The following is a 26452-nucleotide window of genomic DNA, read 5'->3' on the forward strand; positions in this document are numbered from 1 at the left end:
AACCAAACATGTCAATTTCTAAATAGAGCTTCCTTGCTGCCTACCTGGTCACAGCTGCATTCTGGCTCCCCCAGACTGTAAGTCCAGGAAATCTTGGTTAAACTTGATCTGTTCCAGATGTAGCTGGAGACGATTGTGAAACTCCAAACCTGGCCCCCAAACTTGGGGAAATCTGAGAGTCTACATAAGCAATGAATCATGTAGGTTTTTACTTCTTATCGCTGTATTCAGAATTAATTACCTAATCATTTGGAACTCTTGCTGACCTTGATGTTGTTTGGGTGACAAATTCTTGTATATAACTTTTCCTTGGGAGTGAAATAAGAGTTGCTTCTGGATTCTTCCTGCAGTGCTTTTCTGTTGAGTTTCCACCCAGAAATCTTTGCTGCGTAGAGGTGATTATTTTCATTTATATAGCAGTCTGTGTCCGCATTAGCTAAGGGCCCAACATAGTCTATAAGATGAGGTGACTAGCCTTGACTTCCCTTTTGTTTGGGTGCCTGCCTCCTTTTAAACAAGGAAAGTCCTCACGTTGTGATCGGCTTGATGGCCCAGTTCTTAGGGTGGTTTTTATTGCATTAATGAAAAACATTTTAACTTTTTGGACAGTATTTTCCGAAAGGATTTGATTTTGATTTTCTTGGGAAGCCAAATGATCTGATGTTCTCCACCTCCTGCTTTTCCCCCTGGGCTGTCCTGTAGGCTGGGGAACGAAGAGATTTATAATGTGGGACTAGAACAAGAGACACTCTGAGGAACCCCATGTTCTCCTTGGATGGGTTTATTCTGAGATGACTTTCCCAATGCTGACAAGGTTGCTATGGCAACTTTTCAGACTGGGGCTACTTTTTTTGGTGGGCTTTTCATAGGAGTCAGTGTGAATTCATGGAGCTGTCCATTCTTGGAAGGGTTGTTACATAACTGAAAAGCTCCAGGGTCCTTCTGTGAGGTCCAGTGGACATTATTGATATGGGATAAGCTGTTATAACACAATGTCCTGAAATCCAATGAGATAGAAGTTGTTTTCCTAAAGTTTCAAGGACTCCAGAGCCAGCAGGATAGTGGTGCCCCATAGATTCATCCAGGGACCCAGAACTAATGATGTCCTTTTGCCGCCCTCCAGAGCTACACCTTACATCGCAGTAGCCAGTTGCCACATGTGGCTTGTGACCATTCAAGATGTGGCTAGTCCAAATTAAGATATGCTGTAATTGTAAAATACACACCAGACTTCAGAGGCTTAGCACTAGAAAAAGCACATAAAATATCTCAATTTTTTTCATCATTCTACTACTGAAGTGCTCATATTCTGGACATATTAGATTAAGTAAATATTTAAGATTCATTTCATTGTTCTTTTTTATTTTTAAAATTTTTTTAAGATTTTATCTATTTGACTGAGATCACAAGTAGGCAGAATGGCAGGCAGAGAGAGGGGGAGGAAGTAGGCACCCTGCTGAGCAGAGAGTCCAACGAGGGGCTCAATCCCAGGACCCTGAGACCATGACCTGAGCCGAAGGCAGAGGCTTAACCCTCTGAGCCACCTGGGCACCCACCCTTTTTATTTTTTAAATAAGCCTCCCAGAAGCTTGAAAATCTTGCATTATAATTCTTCTGGGCAGCACTGGTCTAGGGTGTGCTGTTTCTGTTGCATATTTCTGGCTCCTTCAGACTTGGGTAGAGTGAGAAAGGAGCTTAGGCATTTTCCTTTTTAAGGGCTGTGACCCTGAAGGTTCGCACATCCTTGCCCTCGCATGGAAGCGACTGGAACTTAGTCACATGCCCTTGTCTAGCTGCAAGGGACGCAGGGAACCTCTCCTCCAGCTGGCAGCCACAAAACTGGCTAAGTCCAGAGAGGCAGGTGGAATGGACACTGGGGAAGATGAACTCAGGGCTGTGGCTGAGTTTCCTGCTTCTCCCCCGCTTTGCCCCAAAAAGATATATCGAAGTCCTACCCTCCAGTGCCTCAGAATGCGACCTTTTTGGAAATAGGATCTCTATAGAAGTAATCAACTTATTGTAAAAATGAGGTCATTAGGGTAGGCTGTAATCCAGTATGACTGGCGTCCTTCTAAAAAGCAGAGATTTAGACACAGAGACAGACGTGTACAGAGGGAAAACTGGGAAGACACTGGGAGAACACCGTGGGAATATGCAGGCAGGGATGTGGGTGTTGCTGCTTAAAGCCGGGGACTGCCAGAGATTGTGGGAAAACCACTTGAAGTGTGGAGAGAGGCATGAACAGCCCTCAGAAGGAACCAGCCCTGCGGACACCTTGATGTCTAGCCTTGGGAACGTAAGACAATATATTGCTCGTGTTCCAACCATCCGGTTGAGGTACCCCTTTGAGGCAGCCCTAGAAAATGAGTCTACTCAGCCACAAGCGCTCTCCATGGTGAACCTTGTGTGGGAGTTGGATGAGAAGGGTGTGCTGAATGTTCTTCATTTTGATTCTTTTTTACCCCAGAGGGGAATAGTGGTTGCTACTTGCCAATTCCCCATTGTCCTGTTGGTGCAAGACGCTTGCAACATGTCGTTTCAGGGAAATTAATGCCTTTTCCATGTTAGAAATGTAAACTGCCTTGAGTGCTACCAGCTGGTGACATTAGCTTATCCATCAGACTTCTTCTTTTGGGTGGGATCCTGTGTCAGGTGACCTGCCTTGATAAGCTCTGGGATTAACGGGAGCCTGATGAAGAATGTTATTTTTCAGCCAGTATTTTGGGATTGCTTCTCCAGATAGGAACTGTCCAGACCTGATCCACACCTTCCTAAGACAGTCTGGGAATGCTGTCAGCCTCCAATTACCCCGTTACAACCTCGGTTTTAGGTTACACTGAGCACGTGCATTCAGTCGGCTTGCAGTTTATGAAATGGAAAGCTGAGGATTCTCATATTGATTGATTTCCTCTACCCATCTGTGCCACTTGGAGTCTTAAAACTGTGGGGCTTAGAATTCTGAGCAGAACTTCAGATTTGTCCCCAAAGAACTTAAAATAGTGGCATTTCTGTATCCCAGGCATATAGCTTGCTTGATATATGCTACCATCGTGTTTTTCTCCGCAGCTGCAGTCCCCTCTTGATTCCTGTCTGGTTTACTTTTTATTCTTTTCTACTGCTTTTGCTTGCAAAGTCCTATCTTTTTTTTCATGGGCTTGTCCTGTTGGATATTTGAACCCAAATTCAGGGCACTCTATTTATCTATTATCCCAGTTAAAATTAATTGTGTTTGGTTAAGTCTGTTGCTCTACGTGTGTTTGCATCATTTGAAATTCTGATTCTTATAATATATATATATAAATACATATAATATATTATTATATATATATAATTTTATATTTATATATTATATATAATATTATTATATGTTTATATTATATATTTATAAATATACAAAATATAAAATTTATAAATATAAAAATATGTATTTAAATATATATATATACATATATATTTTTTTTCCTCTATAGACTTGGTCGGCATGCCTCTTTAAGTCATTAAAGTATTGAACAGCTCTGCCTTCAGAGATACAGATCTAAAAAGACATAGAGTTATATATCCAAATAATGGTGATTAAGGCATTGTCCATTTGGAAGAATGTCAGTGTGTGTGTGTGTGTGTGTATACTTAGTCCTATATATGTGATAATTTTTGACCTCCTTCCAAATGGACAATGCCTTAATCCATATTCTGTGGCTCTGGTTATAGCCGATCCATTGTACTATTTCTCAGTCCTATCTTCTATTTTGTCCCAGTTTTGTTTCTTATTGCCTGTGTGATCTTGGGCAAGTTATATTATCTCTCTGATCTTTGGGCTTCTTATCTGTGAACCTGGGTGATGCCAGCCCTACCCTTAGCATCATCATGAGGATGAGGATAAAATCTGGGAAGTAGTACGTTCTCAGTAAATGGTTGCTAATGTTACCAGTGACCCCAGTGTCTGGTAGCAGTGAGGTCTTCAGTGGTATGTGATGAATGGTCTCCAAAGTTAACTCTCCAGACAGCCCCAGGACTCATGTGCACGAAACAGCTGTACAAGGCTTGTGGCCTTCACAACATCAGGAGTGCAGGTGATAAACACCATGGGAGTTTCACAGAGGAGGTGGATTTGGGGTTGGGCTTCTGACTGCGTAGGTTAGGATTGCCAGAGGAAACCAGGACTGGTGTGGAGGTGGGGGGTGCTAACTTAAGAGGGAGACGAACGTGGGTAAAGGACAGGATATAAAGTCAGATGACAGGAGGGATGGACTGCACAACACTGAAGGCTAGGGGTTAATGGCTGAAGCGGAAGAGTGAAGCTTAATGAAGATTGCATTTTGGGCAGAAGGACAATGGGTGTTTCAAGAGACCACCCAGAAAAAAGGGCCAGGACAAGGGCCTACGCTGGGGTGGGGGCTGCTGCAGGGGTGGGGAGGAATGTGGTGCTTTGTGTGGGTGTAGATGAAGAGCGGGGAGGAAATCTGGACTCCTTTACTACACCAGGGGCCACACCCTGTTCTGGGCGTGCCAGCCAAGTGTGAGTGACCCTCATCTCCTGAGAAATCTGGTGTGGGCTTTTTTTTTTTTTTTTTTTTTAAGATTTTATTTATTTATTTGACAGAGAGAGATCACAAGTAGGCAGAGAGGCAGGCAGAGAGAGAGAGAGAGGAGGAAGCAGGCTCCCTGCTGAGCAGAGAGCCCGATGCGGGACTCCATCCCAGGACCCTGAGATCATGACCCGAGCCGAAGGCAGTGGCTTAACCCACTGAGCCACCCAGGCGCCCCTGGTGTGGGCTTTTTATTGTACTTGCATTTCACTGTGCCATTTGGTGGGAAGAGATGGTAGGAAGCAAAAAAAAAAAAGAATCCACTTGATTTAAAAAAAAAAAAAAGGAGACTATTTACTTAATATTAAAATGCACTTCTGTGTCAGGGGTTATCTAAGCAATTTAACAAATTATAATTTATTCCTCTTTGTTAGTGAATGGCCATTCATTTCCCCATTTTACAGATGAGAAAACTGACCTGGTGACTTGCCGTGTTAGTTCGTTAGCAAGTAGTACCAATGGATCGTCTTAAGCAATAAAGAGACTTTGTCTGGAGGCGCCTGGGTGGCTCAGTGGGTTAAGCCTCTGCCCTCGCTCAGATCATGATCTCAGGGTCCTGGGATCGAGCTCCACATCTGGCTCTCTGCTCAGCAGGGAGCCTGCTTCCCTTCCTCTCTCTCCTTGCCTGCCTCTCTGCCTACTTGTGATCTCTGAGTGTCAAATAAATAAATAAAATCTTTAAAAAAAAAAAGAGGCTTTGCTTGCACACTTGTAGGGGAGGGACAGCTGAGATTGAGGTGTGAGGCTCGAGGGAGATGCCATTCCATGCCCTCTGCATGCTTCCGGTGGCTCGCTGGCAGGCATTGTTGTTCCCTGGCTTATGTCTGCCTTCATCTTCCCATGGTCTGTCTGTCCCAATGTCTGCTTTTGAGAAGGACAGCAGTCCTGTTGGGTTAGGAGCCCACCTTCCTCCTTCCAGAATGACTTCACCGTAAGTAATTACATCTGCCACAACCCTTGTTTCCAAACAGTTGCAAGATGTATTGGGTGAGGGTTAAGACTTAGGCAGGAATGATGGAATTCAACCCATAATTCAGTTTCTAACACTTCTCCAAATCCCAGAGGGAAAGTAGGTGGTGGTGGGGGGGAGGAACTTCCCGGGTTGCTGGGGGCAGAAACCACACCTGCCCCTCCAGGGAAGAGGGGGTTGCTGCCAGAGATTCAAACAAACAAACAAACAAACAAACAAAAAACAACCCTGATCTCAGCCAGCCAAGTGAAGCCTGTGATTGGATTTCACGGTCTCCCCTACAATTTTCCTGTGGCAACTGACAGGTGATAATCATGGGGAAACTTTGACCAAACCCTGTTCCAGTGAGGCTTGTGAGCCAGACACAGAGGATTAGCCAGAAAGCCTTTGGTGCCAGAGATAAGAGCTGGGTGGAGAACAGAGAAAGCAAAGTGGTTAGACTTGTTTTAAGGAGGGATGGGTCCATCAGAGGGGGAGGACCTCATGCAAATTGGACCCTGAGACTTAGGGTTTGTATTGTTTTCTGATGGGAAAAAAATGACAAAGGGTATGAATTAGACAAGGCTAGTTGTGGTTGTGAAGATCTGGGGCACCGATGGTAGCCCCGGGGTGGTTCCAGGGCTGGGACAGGTGTTGGGGCCTTTGACTCTGCCCTGCCAGTAGTGGGAAGTTGGGTGGTTTTGTTAAGCTCTGGTGTGGGTGAGAGTGTTCCGCGAGTTAAGCCCCACGGCTGTGGGAGTCTGTTACTATGGATTCCTGCCTTTTTGAGTGTAAAGCCCCATCTGTGTGGCTTTGAGTGGTGGGTGGCAGTCTGGGTCATGATAGGATGAGCTCACGGTCCCTGACGTGGTCAGCGGTATCAGCGGTATCACGGAATGAATAAGAGCAACATGAGAATACCCACAGTTCATCATCACCCCTCAGTCCCCTGGCCCCTCTTCGCTCAGTACTTATTACTCTCCCCACGTCATGAACCCGAAACAGAAGGGCAGGAGGATTTTCTGCATGGGTGCCCTTGAGTATGGTTTGAATGTCCTCTTCGCGACTTTTGATTGTACTTGACACTGGCGAGTATTATTGGAGGGCCTGGCTTGTTCTGTACAACGCATTTGTGGACTTGTTTTGTGCCCAAACTGCGAAATGATTTTGTATCCCTAACTCCTTAGCTTAAATGCTTTGAGGGCTGCGCTAAGGAGACCAGTCAGGAGCTTTGGGGTAGGCTCATTAATTAACTAGCCTGTGTTCCATAGGCAAAAATTATCCAGGTTTAAATCCAGTTTACTGGCTGCCATCTGTGTCTTTGGTCGCAAGAGAGCCTGATATTATTAAGAACAGGGCTCCTTGTTACCAGAAACAGAACAGTGCTTGGGCCCTGGTTATGATGGGGCAGCTGTTTCAACCTCATTTAAAGGATGCTGGGATTCTTATTCAGTTTTTATGGGTCAGTGACTCAGTTTATGAGTCATTTTGCTAACGTTTGTCAAAAAGATTCTGGAGAGCTTACTCCTAGTTTTGAAAGAATTCTTCAGACGGTTCAAGTAAACCCTCAAGACAGAGTTCTCCCGTTTAGGCCCCAGGTAGAATGTAGTGACCGTTCCTTATCTTTGAGATTCTGATACTTTCCAGCCCCTTGTGAACCCTGCTTACACATTTCACTTTACCACAAACCTCTGTTTTGTAAACAATACTATTGGGTTAGCCCTTGTTGCAATTTTTGGCCTGCTTAAGGGAAACTCTGTGAAGGAACTCGTGGGAAATGTGGAGTGTTTTTGTAGTATTATTTAAGGAAAAAAAAATGAAGAGTAACCCAAATTTTGCAGGAGTAGGCAAATATATTATTTTACATCCATGGAGAAGAATGTTCTAGAGTCCTTAAATGTGTTAAGCTTAAATTATGTAGCAACTGGGAAAGTGCCTATGATAAGTTAAGTGGAGAGAGATTCAAGTTACAAAATTATATGACATTATAATTACAACAAATGAGAAACAAATGCATATGGTACGTATCAACACTTCTACTCAGAGGAATACTGAGGAAATAGGAAAGGGCAAAAATATTTAGTTCTAAGGCTATTCACCAGGGCGATACTTTTACATCCATAAAAACTGGAAATCACGTATTATAATAAAGCTGCTGGCTGAGTGTCTTTTTGGAGTACATATTACAAAGCTATTAAAAACTTGCATCAGTCTATTAAAGCAGTTTCATATGTTAAGGGATAAAAGCAAGTGCTAAGCAGATTTGTGATGTTTAAAAATCTTAATATTTTTTCTCTTCCTAGGAAAATAATCCGGAAGGATATGAATAGGGATAAGTGGTCTCCAAAGGCAGATCCAAGTTTGGGGAAACCTACAGTTTATACAAAAATACACGGGACTCCTTGTTTACAAAGAAATACCAAAAGTGTGTGTGTGTGAGAGAGAGATAAGGAGAGAAGAGAGAGCGCACATACTTCTAGGCCTTGGAAGAACCTGTACATGTGAGGGGCCCTGAGGTTTCAGCATCAGTAGCTTAAGGTAAAAAGGTCTAAAGGTTTAGGTGTACATGTTCACGTATTCTGACCTGAAAGTAAGAGGAGGGGCTACGACCGGTGACATCCAGCACCTCTCTCATCCCATCCGTTACTTTTCAGGACTAGTAAATTGCCCTAACGAGCAGATTCCTAAAGAGAATTTGTGTGGTTCTTTTCTTTTGGCTTACATACATTTATCTTTTCTATAGTTCTGTCGTTTTCCAAGTGTGATGCTGGGACCATCCGCGATCCTGGAGACATTGTTAGACGTGTACATTCCTAGGTTCATCCCAGATCTACCTCCCTGGAAGTTCTAGGAGCAGGACCCAACCAAGCCCTCCCCACGCCCCGCCAGGAAATTCTGGTGCAAAGTGAAGATCAGGTCTAATCTGGCCCTATAGTTGTCAACTTCACTATAGGGGACCGTCACCCGCAAAGCCTTTGCAACTGCTGATCACTAGGCTCCACCCCCAGATTCTGTGTCCTGCGAGAGAGATCTGCGAAAGAGATCTGCATTTCAGGTGAAGGGTTTATAGATCATGGCACTTTGAATAAAAATGGAGGGGTGTGCAGATGCATACTCCCATTAGTATGCTTTGTCTGTCTTTTGATCTCTCCTAGGGAGGCAGGATCCAGAATTACTTGACTCCCTGGGCTGGGTTTTGTGACAAAATCCAGGATCTCCTAAAAGTTGGTCTCTTTCATTAGTTAAGCTGAGATTCTGTGTGCTCCACTTAACTATCTCTTAACAGTGGGATAGAACAATTACATTCCTATGCTCAGACCGAAACAGTCTGAGCCGGTTTCCTATTTAGTAAAAACAAGAATTTTAGAAAAAATACCTCCCTCCTAAGGGTATTGTGAAGACTAAATAAGACAAAACTGCACAAGATACTCATTTCCCTTTCTCAGATACTTTCTATCCCCGGTTATAGAGCTCATCCGGGAAATCTGTTTCTTGAAGAACTAATATTTGTTCTTTTTCGGTATTCCGTAAGCTGGAGTTCATAAAGGTTTTGGGTAATGAGGAAATTATTTTTATCTTCCTATGGACTGACTTTGAGTTTGTTTTGTTGCCTGACTTCTATCCCGTGGGAAGTTGGAAACCGAGATGACTTCTGAGAGGGTGGGACACACTTGTGTTGTCCATGCCTGTGGCCACCTACCTACACATGCGTCTGTTTAGCACTGGAAATGTAGCTTGCCTGACTGACAAAGCGAATTTTAAATTTTATTTATTTAATAAATGAACATTTTAGAATACTCACTTCAGATATTAGAACACTTGTGTGTTTTTGATATTGGGAAACTTCTTATTGGAACAACAACTTGAGTGTGTGAATTTTTTTTTTTTTTTTTTTTTTTTTTTGAGGGTCAATCTCATGAACTGTAAATGCATGTCAGGTATTTCTGATAAAAATGTAGCATCGGAATTGAGATGTACTTCCTGGAAACGTGCAAGATTTTGATGGCGTGTCCTGAGAAAAGAATGTAAACTATCCCGTTAATCGCTTTCATGTTCATTTCATCGTGATTTCATGCTGAAAGGATAATATTTTGGTTTTATTGAGTTTTATCAAAGGTAATTAATTTCAGCTCTTTTAATTTTTTAAAATATGGCTATCAAAAAACGTAAAATGTGGCTTACATTAAATTTCTCTTGGATAGCACGGTATTAGACCCTAATAGGAGAACCAGAAATTGAAAAAAGACAGCGCTCACATCTGTAGGAATGGATGTGACTGAACACTGGTCACCTGAGCTCTTTCCCTTAACACTGCCAGCTCCTCTTCATGGTCTGGAGCCGACCAGTCCACTGAGGTTCTGCCTTGTGGGACCAGTTTGTGGCCACTTTCCTTTTTTCTTTCTATGTGTGCAAATAAGCTCTGTGTTTAAATAAGTGATATCCTGCCTTTTGCTCTCTGAACTCAAGGGACATTTGAACTCTGGGTAAGCCACACTCATTTCAATATGGAGCATCTCAATGAAATACATTTTTTCAATGTGATTTTAGCCTGTGTGTGTGTGTGTGTTTTCTTCTGTTTCAGTGTTCTCGTAGCATAGGAATGTAATTGTTCTATCCCACTGTTTTTCTCTGTCCATACGAGGGAGTTACCATTCTTGGAACTCAGATTTATAACCACTTCCTTATTTTTGTTATGCCTCCTAATATACTTTTAAAAAAGGGACTTGACCTTCACATAATTCATACGTTTCCTTGAAATGTTAAATCGCCCACTTCAGCAGCCTTGGTTTTATATGACCCGTGGAATGCGTATATCTTCCCATATTAAAAGTTACTCATTAAACTGGACACAATGAGATAACTGATAAAGTAAACATAAATAGAATGTCACTTAAGGGTTTTTTTTTCCTGGCTTTATGGGATTTTTCCCATATTTGGTGGGCCCTTACTCAAAATATCTCAGGCTGAGTAATGGATTTGAGGCTGATATTTAGACACGGTGTTGACATTTTAAAGCTGGTGCTTGAGACATGGAGTCCTGGATTTGCAGAAGGGATTTTCGTTTCAGAACATCATCCCGTTGGTGTTGGGCCTATTGTCGGTGATTCTGTTTTGCCAAGTACCATGAAGCTCTTCACGCCTGACCTGTGTCGCTTGCTGTCTTGCTGGCTTCTGTTACAGCAGGAGTGTTTTTGTTTGCATGAAAGTCCAGGTTATCTGTGCCATCTGACGGGCCCCTCTGAATGGGCCACATGTGGCTCTTTGACCTTGAACTTTGTGCTGTGGATTCCATTTCGTGAGAAGTATCTTCTTTCCACTCCAGAAAAAACTTTCCCTCTTTTTAACAAGAGGCCCTAACTCAATCAAGACCTCCAGCTTTCACCATCCCCCGTCAATTACAGCCTATTAAGACGTGATAAATATGTAAAACACTAGGCCAGAGAGGCAAAGAGGCTGGCTCAGCCTCTTGCTGTTCCTCCCGAATGGCGTCAAGAAAGACTGGGCAGGCGGTTTTGCGGCCCTGAACAGCAGGCTATGTTTACTGATCTCGGCTCTGCAAGTCCGTACCCCTCCCTGGGTTTCCACGTGGGTAAAATAAGGTGCTCTCCGAAGTCTCATTAAGCTTTAAAGTTCTGTATTTCCTGTTCAGGTCTCTTTTTGTAACCCCCTCCGCTCCCATCCATCTCTGAGTCCACTGGTAATTGCTTCTGTAATGGAGTCCGAGAGCAGTACATTTATTTTTACTGCAGTTGTGCAAAGTCCCACGGGCATCTGGAAGAGAGGATCTGCGTCTTAATTGGTGTGTGTTCAAGGCTCGCTCGGTACCTAGTCAAAGTGTATCCTCCTCTTCCTCTTGCCCATGACATTTCTTGTAATCTCTACGCAGGAAGGACAAACAGGGAGGAAAGAACGTGATCCTATTGTGTATAGTGGCTCTAATGACCTCCTTTGAAATATGCAGGTCTTTTTTCACATTTCCTTAAGCACAAAGCAGAGCTGTAGACAGGAAATCTCCGTCTCTGACCTTCTGTCAAAGGGGAAAAAAAATCAAAGCTTTGAACAAATGTCAAGAGGAGAGAAGTTGAGATAGAGGCAGGAAGAGAGAAAGCGGAAGGAAGGAAGAAAAAGGCTCTTGATGTCTTTTTGGTCTACTGTATTTATGAATTTGTTTGGTTTCTGAAGTGGAGGAAAGAAAAGTTAGCTCGTCAAGAGATTAGGTGGTATAAAATGGCTAAGCTGCCTTCTGAGTTTTACCTACATATCACTGAAGATAGAATTTAATATATTCTTTAGAACCATATTTAACAAAACAGTTATGAAAGATAATGCCAGTGTTTTTAAGAAGTCTGCAGAGTACTGACCATATATAATCATGCCAGCTGTTGAACAACTATCAAATAATTACCTTGCCCTTTCTACCAAAGCAAAAATCTTTTCTGAAATTTACTTGGAACCTATTTCAATGGTGGTGGATACCTTTGGATATAGATAATTGGATGTCTTGCCAAAGTTGCAATAGTGAAAATATCAGTAGATTTTTTTTTAAACAATAAAATTTCATGTTCTATTAAAACTATGGAGGGGTAGGATTGAATATAAATGACTATTATGTCACAGATAAAATTACATGCCGGAGACCTGTGTGGAGTCATTTAGTTAAAACATTGCCCATCAGATAGTGGTGGAACAATTATATAGAAATTTGATTTCTAAAGTCAACTTTCAAAGTCAATGGCTACTTAATGTCAATTTCACAAAGGATGGGTTTTCCTAGTATTTCTGAGTTAGAGGGTTATCTCTTCCCTCTATTTATAAACACACACACACAGCCTTTTACCCATATATTCTTGGGCAGTTCTTAACTCCCTCTAACAGTAGACAAAAAAGACATTCTGGCCTGGGTATTTTTAAGGCTCCTCTGAAGATTATCCTGAGCAGAAAGTGTTTAGAACCACCAATCCAGGATAAAAAGCTGTCTTGTAGGAAGGAAGCAGTGTTGTAGATCTTCCTGATCTGAGAGGCCTTATAGTAGTGCCCCTCCCCCCACCCCACATTGATGGTGAGTGGAGGAACTTGGATTTCAAACCATCCTGGAGAAAGTAAATGTAATTTAAAGCCTATGTTTACATTATTTTCAAGTGGTCTTGCATTTGCATTTCTTTTGTTCTACACTCAGCGTTGTGTAGGCAAATACCAGCAGTCTTAGACCAGGGGTAAAGAATTTGACCTTGGTGAAGAAATGTATCCCCACTAAGCTGACTGTATTCATTTACTAGGGCTGAACAAAGTGCCATAAGCTGGGTGGATTCCGTGCAATAGAGATTTCTTGTGTCACAGTTGTGGGGGGTAGGTCTGAAATCAAGATGTGGACAGGACTATGTTCCTCTGAAACCCGTCTTCCTCACATCCTCCTTGTGTCTTGCAGTGAGCAGCGATCTTCAGGCAGTCCGGTCTGTAGATACCTCACTCCAGTCCTCCATCTTTGTATGGCTGACTTCCCTCCATACGTGTCTCTCTGTCCAGATTTCCCCTGTGAGGACAGCAGTCTTTGGAATGATGCCTACCCTGCTGACCTCGTTTTAACTTCCTCTGCAAAGATCCTATTTCCATGTAAGGTCATCTTCTGTGGTCTTGAAGTTTAGGACTTTCTATTTTTTTTTTTTTTGGAGAAAATTCAAAACATAACACCAGTAGGTGAAAGACAGTCTCTCTTGAATATGTTTCATGCTTTGATTCGTTACATTCCGAGGATTTAATTCTTCACTTATAAAGAAACCTCAAACCATAGTTTGAAATCTCCCATGGAAAGGTCATGCCAGATATAAATGGTTTCTGATATAATTAAACACCACCCCAACCCCCCACCCCAGCACTCACCAGATTTTCTCAGTTTTAGCCTGGGTGTGAGAGCAAATGAAATCAAAACCCCCTGCAGTCCTAGAGTTCATCCATCACATTTGTCCTGAGGTCCCCCTTGGTTTCAGAACTGCTAAGATGGTTGGAGTAGAAAGTAACTAACATGTCCTCAGTATCTTTGTTTGGAGGAAGGATGTCACAATGGACAGGGGAAACAGTACAAAACGGTTGACTTCTAAATGTTACCAAGGGCACTGTACCTTTCCATCTATAGCTTTCATCTTGAGTTCTCAAAGAGAAACCTTTCTATTCATAAGCTAAAGGCCCTCAGTCAATTTCAGGCCACCCTGCTGGAGTGCTGCCTGACACACTGTGGGCGCTAAGGAGCCTGAGAGACTCTAAAATTTGTCACACTCATGTCCTAGTCGATAAAGTAAGACTGAAAAATTGGAAAACAATCCTCCTAAAGCTTTCGGTAAGGAAATGGGCTGTTTTTATGTGATCTCATTTTTCGTGTAACAGATCTGGCTGGCGAAAGCACTTGGTTGCTTGATTCATAATTGCTTTTGTAATTTCTTTATGGTGAGACACCGTTGGTCTCTGTCCCAGGGAGTAGGCCCTCATAGGCCTCACTATGAGAAAGAACATCTACGTCTCTTGCTGCTCTAGGGTGGACGGACTGCTTCCGAGGCCCCAAAGCTCAGGAATTTGCAGAGACTGCCCAGTTGGTTGGAAGATTAGATTTCATTGTTTCCCATACTTGCTTGATGATAAGAATCACCTAGGGTGCTTGCTAAAAACAGGGAACCCCAGGTCCTCTCCCTAGAGATTCTGGTTCAGTAGGTCTGGGTGGAGCCTGGGAATCTATATTTGAGTGAGGGTCTCCTCTCCCACCCCTTCACCACCCATTGCTTGCGGGTGATTCTTATCAATGAATGAGCTTGAGAAACATGGGATGAAAGGGCATCTGACCAGTGTTTGAAGGTAGTAGGATTCTAATATCTTTTTCCTTATGGTAGAGATTGCTAGTAGGCTACCCGATATATTTTCTACTTTTCTTTCTTAGTAATAGGACTCCATTAAAAAAATTGGGGATGCAGCGTACTCAACTAAAAGACCATATTTTGCAGCATTCTCTGAGCTGGTTTTGGCTGTGTGACCAGGTTCTGGTCAATAAGATATGACATGGATTGGAGAAAGGCTCCACAAGGGTATCTTATCTTTCTGCTGAAAGCTATATGTTTTTTGCCTAATCCATCATCTTTTTCTCTAAACCCCCACCCCACCCCTTACCCTGCTTCTTGGAATAAATACTTGATGGTTAGCATTCCAGCTGCCATTTTGGACCTTGAGGTGATCTTAAAGATGGAAGCCTTGTATTAGGTTGGTGGAACAGTTAAAGAGAGCCCCAATCTCAGATGTCCTTGGAGCTGTCCTATCAGGTCTGGGCTCCTCTCAGACTCTGTTTGTATATTTATACTCAGTTTATACTTCTGTCTTGTTTAAGCCACTATTATTTTGGGTTTTCTTTCATATGCAGTCAAACCTAATCCTTATTGATACAGCCCTAAGTTTGGAACTTTGAGTTTCCTTCAAGCTAAAGTCTTATTTATCAAGTGGCCTTTGTGTCTTCAAGGTAGATTTCCTGACCCTAAAACCTACCTTCCTTACCCCAAGAGTACGATTTGGAATTTATACTTACGGACCCTCTCAGTTCTAAAAGACTGGAACAAGTCCCTTGAAGGGAAGAAGACACTGAGTCACCTTGTATCTTTAGTGTCTCACAGGATTAAAGAAAAGGAATTTTCAGTTGATCTCATGCATGAACAAAGGAATGTTGAGTGAGAAGTAGAGGGGATTGGAGGAAAGGAAGACTGAGATTTTTCCCTTCCTTATAATTTTCCTGCATATGAGTCTGGTTATTGAGGGAGAGCAGTTATAATAATGTATTGAAAGTATGCTATAAAATATAAACCATAAAACATCTTATGTATGTTATTCACTGGCACTTAGTTATACATAGATGTTGCCTCAGATGCTTTAGGTTGATTTCTCCAAGTGGCACTGCTAGATGTTAACAGATGTATCAGCGGGAGAAGTTTCCTTGTGTCAAGTAAGTTTCCAAATGTTCTGTTTCGATTTCTTTATTACAGGACTGCTCAGTCTCCATGAGGCTTTAATGTACACTGTAAATCTCTAAGAAAAGAGTGTATGTGGGGGGAGAGGTTGTGTGTGTGTGTGTGTGTGGTGGGGGGTGATATGATAATATTTTTTACTATAAAACCCTGGAGTACGTACCTTGAGGAAGAGAACAACCTTGGAGAAATGCAACTTTATTGGGGGAGATCACACAAATATTATAAGAACACATATTTAGTACCTTCGATGCAAGGTCCATATGTGAAAAGTGAGACATGGTCTTTGCCTTCCAAGAACCTGTACTTTTCACTGGGGATATGGGATATCTGCATGTGGAAGAGTTAATATTCAGGGCAGTATCGAAGTGCTGCATAAGTGATACAAGATACATGCTTTAAAGGTTCAGAGGAAAGCATCATCTTTGCAAAGTGGCTTTTCAGATAAATCAAAGAAGCATTTTCTGAGCACTTCCTGAGGACTCTGAGAGATGCCAGGGTGAGCAAGTCACAGTGTCTTTCTTCTGAGACCTACAATGCAGGTGGTGACGGAGGTAGGTCAGGATGAGGGAAATGATAACAGGGAATGAGATCGGAGAACAAGGCAGTGGCGAAGGGGTTCCAAGAAGATAACTCCTACCCAAAAGAAGGGTTAGGAAGGGGAAGGGCAGACTCACTCAAAGGAAGGATCTTGCCAGATGGGCAGAATTCCCAGAGAGGTGGGACTGAGATCATTCTTTTTAAATTTTTTTTTTTAAGATTTTCTTTATTTATTTGACAGAAAGAGATCACAAGTAGGCAGAGAGGCAGCCAGGGGTTGGGGGGAAGCAGGCTCCCTGCTGAGCCCCAATGTGGGGCTCGATCCCACGACCCTAGGATCATGACCTGAGTTGAAGGCAGAGGATTTAACCACTGAGCCACCCAGGTGCCCCTACTGAGGTCATTCTTGATAGAGTCCACTCTAGCCTTTCCAAAGGTGTGGAGGTGGACCGTGTGAGATGTGTCTCCTGGTCCACTCTGTCTGTAGTGAGGTGGCCTTGTGGGAAGATAGTGGGGAGAAAATGGATTTGGGGGCATCTAGCTCCATGAGTTTCTAGGGTGAAGTGATTGTGTTTCACTTCTTTAGTTAGGGAGTCATTAATGGCTTTTAAGTAATGTCCTAGATGCTTGCTTTTAGGAAATTTAGTGTGGGAGGGGTAATGTAGGTGACTTGGAGGATATTAGGTCTGGCCATAGGAAGAATAGGTTAGCAGGTGGTTACTTAGGTGAGAAGGGATAAAAGAAAAAGAAAGCTGCACAAGGACAGAAAGGACTAGATAGATTCAAGAGGTTTTGAAGTAGACTTGGAAACCCTTTGGACATCCAGATGAGAAAGAGATAAAAGGCAATGGATAGTTCCATTCTATTAAATGGGGGCAAATGGTAATAAGAGGCAAGAGGAGGGATTCTTTTGATAAGTTAGGGATGGCAGAGCAGGGTTTGACTGTGGTTCATGCCATAGCAATGGGCAGTGAGTATAACAAATGAAGCTGATGAGTTTTGGCCACAAATCCTACAGTAAACTTGGCTTTGTGACAGTATCTCTGTGCCTACCTTGTGGGTCATCATGAGGTTAAAGGACATGATATGTGTCTTTTGGTGCATGTGAACTCTGGTGGCTGCCATTTCTATTCAAAAGAGAGGGGGGCTTGTGTGAACACATTGTATTCTGAAAATAAAACATATGCAAAGACACTGGAACGAAGTACTGTCTAATACTGCTGTTAAAGAAAACTTATTTTTGTTTATTTTTTAAAGGTTTTATTTGAGAGAGAAAGCATGCATGAACGGGGGGAGGAGCAGAGGGAAAGGGACAAGCAGACTCTGTGCTGAGTGCAGCGCCTGACGTGAGGCTCCATCCCACGACCCTGAGATCATGCCCTGAGCTGAAACCAAGAGTTGGATGCTTTAACTGACTGAGCCACCCAGGCATCCCCCTCCGCCCCCCCACCCCAGAATAAAACTTTTAAAAAGGAAGACACTCAGGTTTGACTTTTTTTTTCATCATCATCAGTGATCTGTTTAATAGGAAGTTTAGATGTTTTTCTTGGATATAATTTCCTGAGATGATCCTACTCTTCTGATCTTTATGGCTCTATTTGAGTTTTCCTTTTGAATAATGAGGTATAGTTCTGTTAAAACTGTGTTTGGGGGCGCCTGAGTGGCTCAGTGGGTTAAAGCCTCTGCCTTTGGCTCAGGTCATGATGTCAGGGTCCTGGGATCGAGCCCCACATCAGGTTCTCACTCAGCAGGGAGCCTGCTCCCCTTCCTCTCTCTCTGCCTGCCTCTGCCTACTTGAGATCTCTGTCAAATAAATAAAATCTTAAAAAAAAAAAAAACTGTGTTTGAATTCTTTTTTTTTAATTTTTGAAATTTTTTTATAATGTGAATTCATGAAATAGATTTCTAATTTTCAACTATAAAAGCTCTATTATCAGATTTATTTATTATTTTTAATCTATTACTATCATTTTAAACCTCCACTTAATGGTTTCTGTTCCTTAACCCATTGTTCTTTAGAAAAGCTGTTAAGTCACATTAAGCACAAATGAGGTTTGCAAAATAATTTCAAATTTTTAGGGAGGAAACCATGTTCATGTGACATTGGGTTAATTGGGATGGAGAAGGGGAGGGAACACAATGAAGTGTATGTACACAATTCTACTGGGCATTCTAGCCAAGAAGAGAGAATGATTTCCTTTTTGATTTTCAGGGCTGAGTGGTTTCACTTCTTGTTATTTCAAGGTCATGTGATCTTGCTCCTATGTTGACATAAGTTAGAAATACTGGCTTAATGGTAATGATTGGCCAGGAAAGGAGGCAAGCAAGAGCTCCCAGCTTTAAACGGGCAGTGTGTGATAATGAGTAGCCCTCTTTTGTTGACTTCCATAGCAGAAGACTTGAACGTGCAATTAGAAATACTATTCCAAATACCTTCCTGGCATTGTCAGAAATTCTTCGCCCCAGGATTCTATTTTGCACTTGCTGCCTGTGTCCAGCTCTCTGATAAGGGACATGGGTGGTGGTTGCTGATTCTATTAAGATTAGAAGTGTAAGAACTCAACCTTGAAAATAACATCTGGACTGAAAGGATAAATGTGTAATGAAAGTTAGCCCTGGCCATCAGAGCAAGGGTAGATCTGGGAAGGGGATCTTGGGACCATGAAAACTCTCCTGACCTTTCCCTACAAGAATGTTGTTTTGTTGAGGTCAGAGGTTATTTGGGTTAGAGATAAAAGTGGATTTTTTTAAAGTAGTACCGAGGTATTGCAATAGGTGCTTCTCTTGAGCACTTTTATACCTTTGTGGTGAAAGTAGTATTATCTCCATTTTACAGAACAAACCGAGACTCAGAGAAATTAATGCATCCCCCCTGAGGTCCCACAGCTCCGGTAGGTGGCAGAGTCGGGATTCGGGATTCGACTCCAAGCTTGTCTGTTTCAAATACCTGACATCTGTCGCAAGAGCAAAACCGAGTAGTTTTGTCTTCAGAATAGGTCCGCAAATTGTCCCTCGTTGTCCTGTTAGCATCTGGTCCAGGCAATACCCGTGTCTTCCTGGGGATTGGGCCTCCCTACTTCTCCTTTTGCTCGCAGTGGCTAGAGAGATCTTTTTGGTCAGTACTGTGTCCAGAGTCCTTCAGCGGCTTCCCATCCCAAAACCACAAGCAATTCACCCGCACCCCATACACACCCTGCCCCCCACCTCCCCCTCACTCCCCACTGACCTCACAAGTGGGGCATTTGCAGGGTGAACACATTCATTTGCATTTCCTTGTGCCCTTCTTAGCCTCAAGGCCTTTCCTTGCTGTTCCCAGCCTGGAATGCTCTTCCCCAGGTATCTTCAGGTCTCCCTTACCTGGACCTTTGCTCAGACCCCAGAGAGGTCTTTCTTTTTTTTTTTTTTTTTTAAGGTATGTATGTATGTATGTATGTATGTATGTATTTATTTATTTATTTGACAGACAGAAATCACAAGTAGGCAGAGAGGCAGGCAGAGAGAGAGGGGGAGGCACGCTCCCTGCTGAGCAGAGAGCCCCATGCGGGGCTCGATCCCAGGACCCTGAGATCATGACCTGAGCTGAAGGCAGAGGCTTTAACCCACTGAGCCACCCAGGTGCCCCCAGAGAGGTCTTTCTTGATGTCCCAGCTTCCCCATGTAAAATTGTATACTCTGTCACTTCTTATCCTCACTTACTGAACATGTCTCACCTTTGACATAATACTTGTTTATCTGTGGTACATGTATTTGTTTATGACCTGTTTCTTTTCCTAGAGCAGAAGCGCCATGAGGATGCAGGCTTTGGCTAGCGCACTGCTGAATCCCTGGTCTGGCACCTAAGAGGTGCTCAGGAAATCTTTGTTGAATGAATGAATAAATGGATGAGTGAATCAGTTACCTCAGTTCATAAATTAGGATTTTCATGAGTCTTCCCAGAATCCTTACAAGGCCAGATACTTTGAAGGAAATGAAGTTTTTAATTTTTTTAAAAAAAATTTTTAAAGGAACTTCCTGGTAGAAATTTATGTATTTGTATGTAGTATTTGGGTAATTGCAGTACAGTACAAGAAAAACAACCATATTTCCTGTCCTCTAGGAATCTGAAGTCCATAAAGAACTCTGACCTTGGAAAGGCCCGATAACATACATCTGGACTTATTTGTGGCAAAGGATGAGACAAATAGGCAGCAAATAGGATACAGTCTCTGTATTACAGGAAAGGCATTGGGGTTTTGTTTGGTTTGGTTTGGTTTTGGTGGTGGTTTTTGAGAAAGTGCATGAGTGCGTACAGGGGAGGGAGAGTGAGAATCCCTTGCAGGCTCCATGCTCAGTATGACCCGACAGGGGGCTCAGTCTCCAGACTCTGAGATCATGACCTGAGCTGAAATCAAGAGTCAGATGCTTAACCAGCTGAGCCACGCAGTCTCTCACCAGAAAGGCACATATGTGTGGATTCCCACGCCCCCGTCTTTTGAGATAAGTGGGAATTTGGATATGATAACCTGGGTGAGGCAGAGCCTTCTTGGACGTGACTCCTTCAGTGGCTATTCCCTTGTACCTCTTGGGTCCACATTTCTGCCTCCATTCAGAAAAGACTCCGAGGAAGTTCAGCAGCTCTTCTCTTATGGATAGCTAATTATACATTTGAAGTTAATTTCTTATAATATCTGTTCTCCCACATTTTGTGACCTTCCACTTCCTCCTCCTGCTTTCTAGGTCCTTTTTCTTTAGAAGGAAAGAGAGAGAGCCTGGTTAGACCAGAGATCCATGAGACTTGTTCTCTTCAGCCTTCCTCCATGGTTGGGAGGTTGGTGAGGTTCTAGGCAAGGATGGGAGACCCTCAGGCTAAAGCTTCCTCCTTGTCCTCTGCCCAGCCATATATCCCTTGTAATTGGGGCACTGCTTCCTCTCTAGGATGGGGAAAATGTTCTTTGACTGCCTATGGCCAATATGTGACTCTTAAAGTTCTACATTTATTACATGGGTGTGTAATGGAGTCTGCTCTCGTACTTAGTAAGATGAAAGGCTTTTCCTTCACTTACGAATTAAATGGTGGTTAGTTGTTGGGTTATTTTTAGCCTGTATATTTTATTTTATTTTTTAAAGATTTTATTTATTTGACAGAGATCACAAGTAGGCAGATAGAGATAGGAGGAAGCAGGCTCCCCACTGAGCAGAGAGCCCAATGCAGGGCTCCATCCCAGGACCCTGAGTATCGCCCTCGCCCCGCAAGGACGACAAGAACCCTGGTTCGGATGCATCTTCTCTCTATTTCCGCAAGTCTACATACTTATATACGCTTACATGACCAATCAGCGAGCAGGGTACAGGAGGGAGCGAATCAGGCTGTGCACCTAAACGAACAACTTCGCTAGCAACCAATGCTGTTTACTTCCTCTTTGGGCGTTCCGCTTAGTCTCACAAGGCAATCCTAACATGGCAACTAGCTAGGCGCCATCTTATAATGGCGGAGGCTGCCCTGGCCAGGGGCCTGCCTCCGTCATCTCCCCCTTTTTTCTTTTATGGCAGGGATCGTGCCTGTCTTAGGTTGTCAGTGGCGGGGAATATCCTTACCCGTCATCAGATGGCAGATATCAATGATCTGCGTCCTGTCTTAGGTTGGTATATTTCCCCCACCAATCTTACCCATCGTTGACTACCGATCCAGCATACTTAGCCACACTTGGGGGGATGTTCCAGACTCGATAGCTAACAAGGCCTGCACCATGGCTTGCTGTTGCCTATGTTGCTGTCGCCTCCAAATTTGCAGTTTCCTTACTAGCAGAATCAAGCCCACTACGAGGATTATCATCAGACCAATTAGGCTAGCTCATTGTTTCATAAAGGTTAACACATCTTGCAATGTTTTGATTATCTCTGGGAGGGTTGCAAGCTCAACTCTGGTGTTATTTATCCTTGTTATGCCTAGTAGCAGGTGCTGAGTATAGTTTTGGAATTCTGCGGACTAATTCCCCCGCAAGTATTGGGAGAGCTGTCGGGAGACATTCTGTTAGTCACTCATATTAGTATAGGCTATGGGAGTTACACAAATTGCCGGGAAGGGTACTATACATCCCAGTCCCAATAGGGCCCCCCATATGTCCACTTGTTCTTGAACCAAATCCACTCTCTGGTTGACTATCAGGATTCCTGCTTGCAGATGTACATTGATCAGAGTCTGTGTTTGAAGGGCAGCCGCCATTCCTTCTGCAAGGTGTTCAGAGCTTCCGCAGTGGGTATAGTTGTAGCAAGCGAGACTGCTGCTGCCTTGGCAGCTGCTGTAGATATAGCCAATGCTGTCACAACGGCGGCTGTGATACCAAAATCTCTCTTCTTTCTGGATAGCACCACCGGTAACTTGTCCTCTGAAATGGAAACTGGGATAGGAACATGGGTAGGGATACGCATAATCACAGCCAGCTTGAAGGCCGTGACATTCCAGCACTGGGAAAGATAGCAATTCTTAGTGCAATTCAACGTATCATTCAGCTCGCTAGCATTTGTTACGAGGAAAAGGAATGGTGGCGAGACCCATATGGGAGTGGGCTGATAAGTAATATTATTGGGACAAGACACATTAACTGTTGTCTCAAAGGTACTAGAGTCATTTTGTTTATAAGAACAGTTGAGGAATTTGCCACCATTTAACATGGACACTACTGAGATATTAGTACATGCTCCTAGCAAGTTACAGACCTGCCATGCATCAAAGGGAGAGGAGGGAATATGAGAGAAGAGTTAGTCACTGGTAAAGGATATGGCCATGCTTTAACCACTGCCCACAGCTCTCTGGCTTGAGTCTGCCACAGGAGGTGTAGCATCCCCAGAGTTATCATCAGCATCTTCAGCATCATGACTGGTGTTTGGAGGCAAGGCTGCACGCACCAGCCGCTCTGGGATCCAAATTGGAGCCTCCTTTTCCTGTGGAAAAACACATACAGACCCTCTACTCCATACTAACACTGGATCTGGTCCATTCCACTTTCCTGTGAGGATGTCCTTCCAAAGTACTAAAGGCTTAGGGGAAGCAGCAGCATCACTTGCATGTCTGTCTGCAGCTGATTTACCCGTTTTGTCCAACGTTAAAAAATTCAAAATAAAGAGAATGGTGTTGAGCTTATCTTTAGGGGACCTGAAGGTGTCCCCTATTCCCCCTATTTGTTTATAAAGCGCATTTTTTATTGTAAGATGCGCGTGCTCCACAACACTCTGTCCTTGTGGGTTATAGGGTATTCCATGTATCAAGTGAATGTCAAGTTGTTGTAGGAAGGCTTTAAAGGGTTGTGAGGTGTAGCCTGGACCATTATTTGTCTTTAATTGGTGTGGCTTTCCCCATGGCGCGAAAGCCTGTAGGCAATGGGCGATAACATCTCTGGATTTTTCCCCTGTATGCATTGAGGCGAAAATTATTCCAGAGCAGGTAGCTCTGGAATAGACATGACATGAACATATCTTAACTTTCCAAATTCTGAAACATGTGTGACATCCATATGCCATATATGATTAGGTAACAAACCCTTAGGATTAACCCCCAAGGTCGGTGCAGGTAGTAAGATCACGCAATTTCTGCAGGAGACTACTATGTCCCATGCCTGTGCTTTTGTTATGTTAAATTTGAGGCGAAGAGTTAAAGCATCCTGTTTCTTCAAATCCTCCCCTAAGTGGTCCCATTGAGGTATGTTTAGCAAGCCTTCATCTAGGAACCATGGAGCCGCCTTTTCCACTGTATTCAAAAAGGCCCAAGCAGTTTTTGCTTTTAGTGGAGGTCCATTGGCTTTCAGCAGGTCTTCTAAAGACCCTTCCAACCGCACTTTAGATACTTCAGATCCCATTATGAACACACAGACAACAGACGCAGACGTTAAAGACTCACCGCTAAATTCCGGCTCTAAGGCCACCCCGCTTCTATTGCGGACTCGCTAAATCCCAGCTCTAAGGCCGCCCCGCTTCTTGTTGCGGTCTTGTACAAGTTTCCCACCACTTTTGTCGTGGTTTTACCCCGCTTACCTGCGGACTTCTCCCTTACAAGGTTTTTCTATTTTTACTCCCCGCTTTACCACGGAATTCCCACTTTTGAACGTGGCTAATGTCCCCGCTTACCTGCGGACCTTTACTCCCCGCTTTCCTGCGGATTACCTTGCAAGATTCCTTTTTTTAGTTCCCGGGTGCGGGCGCCATTTATCGCCCTCGCCCCGCAAGGGCGACAAGACGCCCCGGTTCGGATGCATCTTCTCTCTATTTCCGCAAGTCTACATACTTATATACGCTTACATGACTAATCAGCGAGCAGGGTACAGGAGGGAGCGAATCAGGCTGTGCACCTAAACGAACAACTTCGCTAGCAACCAATGCTGTTTACTTCCTCTTTGGGCGTTCCGCTTAGTCTCACGAGGCAATCCTAACATGGCAACTAGCCAGGCGCCATCTTATAATGGCGGAGGCTGCCCTGGCCAGGGGCCTGCCTCCGACACCTGAGATCATGACCTGAGCCAAAGGCAGAGGCTTTAACCCACTGAGCCACCCAGGCGCCCCTAGCCTGTATATTTTAGAGTTACTTAAAAGAGTATCTTTAAGTTGTTTCGCATGGCTAAAATAAATAATAATAAGACTTAAGAGTTTTAAAAGCCCATTTCTTGTTTTCTTCTCTCCCCACTTCACTGGAGCTGAACAGCTTACAAGTAGAAATCATGGGTTTTGGAATGTAGGCACGATAGATTTTAAAAATCTAGGTGTGATTTTTTTTTAAAGATTTTATTTATTTATTTGACAGAGCGAGATCGCAGGTAGGCAGAGAGAGAGAGGAGGAAGTAGGCTCCATCCCAGGATCCTGGGGTCATGACCTGAGCCGAAGGCAGAGGCTTGAACCCACTGAGCCACCCAGGTGCCCCTAGGTGCGATTTTTTTTTTTTTTTTTAGATTTTATTTATTTGTCAGAGAGAGAGAGAGAGAGCGAGCACAGGCAGACAGAATGGCAGGCAGAGGCAGAGGGAGAAGCAGTCTCCCTGCTGAGCAAGGAGCCCAATGTGGGACTCCATCCCAGGACGCTGGGATCATGACCTGAGCCGAAGGCAGCTGCTTAACCAACTGAGCCACCCAGGCGTCTCCCTAGGTGCGATTTTAATGTAGTTTTTAGGAGTTGGATTTCTTTGCTGTTTTGACACAGACCAACTTCAATAGGTATTTTAATTCCCCTCTTTTTTCTCCCCCATTTGGGGAAGAAAAAAACCTTGTGGAATGCAGTGATTTAAGAGCTTGTGGTAGCAGGAGGAGCCTGGGGTTGGTCACACGGTAGGACTTGCCTCCCCAAGCGAGGCTTTCTGAAGGGTGTGAGCTCTGAGGAGCAGCCTAGGAAGGGACTTGACCCCACCTGCTCCCCGCATTCCCCTTTGCTCAGTCTGGGGCGGCCTCTGCATTTCACTAGGCTTCCCCCGTGACTTTGAGAGCAAAGGACTACAGGACTACAGTGGAGTTGTCTGTCTTTTGTTGAAGGAGGCTTTTCTAAGGAGCGTTAAATACCAGCATTCTTGCTTCCTGCACACAGATCTGATCTAAACTGGCTTCCCTGTCTCAGGGAGGGCTGTGAACTTGCTCAGCGTTCCTGATGGGTAATGAAGTTGTTCCTAGATCTCTCACCACCTCCTCCCAACCCTGCAGGAAGTGAATGCTTGCTTAGTAGGATATCCTGAAGGACAGGGGCAAGGCTGGGAGAGGATGGAGAAAGGCTCATTCTTCTCTGGCCGCCATCCCTGTCACTTGCTGCCATGTGTGCAAAGTGGAAAGGCACATACATCACCATGAGCTGGGGATGAATGCTGGCCAGTGCTCAGTGGGAAGAGCAATTAGCAAATTAATGAGTTACAGCTGAGGGGACCTCTCCACTCAAAGCCCACTATTTAAGAGTGATCCCTTGGTAACCACCTTTATTAAATAAACACGGATGGAATGTTGGTCATTCACAGCTGTTTTCCTGCGGTAACACAGTTTTCCAATTTACCAGGCATGAATGTTAATCACACACAAGGAGGTGTACAGTTGGTGGTTCCTGACATTTTTAAGCATGAAAACCCTGTTCTGATACAAATCTAGAAAATTCATGGGCCTTTAACTTCTAGCAACTATTTTATTAGTATCTGTTGGTCAAGAAGATATATAACCAATACCAAGATCATAATGAAAACCAAGATCAATAATGTGACATGAATTTGAATTGTAACTATGAAATTTACTATATTTGCTAATTGTTTGTGGCTGGGGGACACATTACACACGATGACTAGTGCTCATGGATTAATGGGATTTTCTCATTCCCCACCCGAGTGGAGCTCTACTGGGAGAGTAGAAAATTTAAGCCGGGCAGATCATGGGTTCCGACGTCCCACTCCCAT

The 26452-nt window shown here is 43.6% G+C and overlaps 1 protein-coding gene and 1 long non-coding RNA gene across 4 annotated transcripts in view; one reads left to right on the forward strand and one right to left on the reverse strand.

Annotated features, from left to right (window-relative positions):
* Nucleotides 1–26452, forward strand: part of RAI14 (retinoic acid induced 14) — a 143953-nt gene that overhangs the window by 32103 nt on the left and 85398 nt on the right. The window lies entirely within an intron of this gene.
* On the reverse strand, nt 21318–24498 carry LOC131831642 (uncharacterized). Its single transcript, XR_009353741.1, has 2 exons — nt 24204–24498; nt 21318–22988 (listed from the first exon to the last, which is right to left on the reverse strand). It is a non-coding gene; the product is annotated as an uncharacterized LOC131831642 (long non-coding RNA).

This window comes from Mustela lutreola, chromosome 5 (genome assembly GCF_030435805.1).
Source record: "Mustela lutreola isolate mMusLut2 chromosome 5, mMusLut2.pri, whole genome shotgun sequence".
Lineage (NCBI taxonomy): Eukaryota > Metazoa > Chordata > Mammalia > Carnivora > Mustelidae > Mustela > Mustela lutreola.